Source organism: Rhagoletis zephyria, unplaced genomic scaffold, assembly GCF_001687245.7.
Source record: "Rhagoletis zephyria isolate East Lansing unplaced genomic scaffold, Rhagoletis_zephyria_1.1 Rzeph_scaffold_05740, whole genome shotgun sequence".
NCBI lineage: Eukaryota > Metazoa > Arthropoda > Insecta > Diptera > Tephritidae > Rhagoletis > Rhagoletis zephyria.
Window position 1 is genome coordinate 36112 of NW_016162823.1, and position 1737 is coordinate 37848.

At 30.2% G+C, this 1737-nt stretch overlaps 1 protein-coding gene across 1 annotated transcript in view; it reads left to right on the forward strand.

Moving 5' to 3' along the window:
* The window catches only part of LOC108372424 (protein prickle-like), a gene marked incomplete at its 5' end in the record, with an annotated part of 35161 nt that overhangs the window by 32723 nt on the left and 701 nt on the right, over nt 1–1737 (forward strand). The window lies entirely within an intron of this gene.

A 1737-nucleotide genomic window follows, 5' to 3' on the forward strand; every position in this document is an offset into this window, starting at 1 on the left:
ATTAGACTGTATCACTCCCCATACAAAAAAAATCGGCACTGTTTCCATTGGAATTATAAAATCTATTATATTTTAAGACGTCCACCAAAATATTTCGAAAAAATATTAAGATTTAAGTGAGCTGGACCAATTTCAAAATACCTCAAAAAATTGAGATTTTTATGAATAAAAATAGTTTCTTAAATTTTTTTTTTTTGAAAAAATACCCTCAAATGACAAAACGGTTTAAGCTTAAAAAATTTGCGTAAAAATATTTTTAAAAAATTTAAAAAAAAATTGGACGGAATCGTAATAATGCGATTAGACTTGTGAGATTTCATTGGAAAGGTATTTTCTCGCCCTTTTTATTTCTTTGCTAATAAACCCATTCAAAGGATGAAAGAGAAATGTAGCATGAACGAATATCATTCAAAGTTGAATTAAGATGTGTTGATATTTGAAAAAAAAAAAAATATTGGGACACGAATAACTTTTTTTGCACATAAATAAAAATAGTGGGAAAATACCTTTCTACCGAGATCCCATAAGTCTAAATCAGAATAGTTTTGGCCCAGTTATTTAAGTTTTTCGTAAATCAATCTTTGAAAAAAGTAAAAAAACAGCATCAAAAATCTCATTATTACGATTCCGTTGAAAAGATTTTTAAATATTTTTATGCAGAATTTTTAAGCCTAACTTGTTTTGTCGTCTGGGGGGACTTTTTTCAAAAAGTTCTTTAAGAAACTATTTTTATTCATAAAAAAACTCCATTTTTGGAGGTATTTTCAAATCGGTCCAGCTCGCTTAAATCTTAATATTTTTCCGAAATATTTTGGTGGACGTCTTAAAATGTAATAAATTTTGTAATCCCGGCGGAAAAACCGCAAAATGTAAAATAAATTTTGAGGAATCAGCCTGTTTTCCAAGTTTCTGTGTATGTATGAAAGCGCTATAAATGTACACAACTGCTTGTACCCCTGAAATGGCCAACCAACTGATGCCAGTTTTCTCATTTAAAGACACACATGCAAACCCTTTTTAATACAAATTGAGTGCGCTCAGCTGAAAAATTGCCAGTAGCCCAGCTCAACCGAAAAGGAAGCTTAGGGTAAATCGAAAAACTACACAATTTTCGGAACTAAAACTTAATAAAACATAAATTAACAAGAAACAAGGAAAATAAACAATTTAAGCTACATATTTGTATACACATACTCCTTGTATCCTTTTGTAATATTTGTGGGATGGAAAAACTTAGCCAATTAAATTTGTGGCAGTGTTACATATTGATGATTGGCAAGCTAAAGAAAGTCAGAGTAGAGAGTAAGCAAGGAGCTTAATAGACATTGTCGGTGGCTTGAAAAGGTTCTAATTTTTTGTTTCTCGTTCCTAACCACACAATTTTTTAAAAAAGATGGTTAGTAAAAAGAAAGGTTAATAGATTGGCGGCAGCTTTAATTGCTTTTGGCTTCAATTCGCTGTCAGACAAATTGATGGAATTTAGAATTTGGGTATGAAGAAACTCGTACAAAAACAAGTATGGACGTAGTTGGAAAAACGTTATAACGAAGTAAATAAAAGACAAAGAATGGACAGCATTAACAGCATAAAAAATGAGAATTTACTTATTTCTAAAAGGTATTCTTCTGTTACCAAACGATATTGCATTTAATATTTCATAAAATTTAATGAATCATATCTCATTTTGAAGAGGAGAAGCTCACGTATGTACATTAGACTGCATCAACAAAAAAAAGT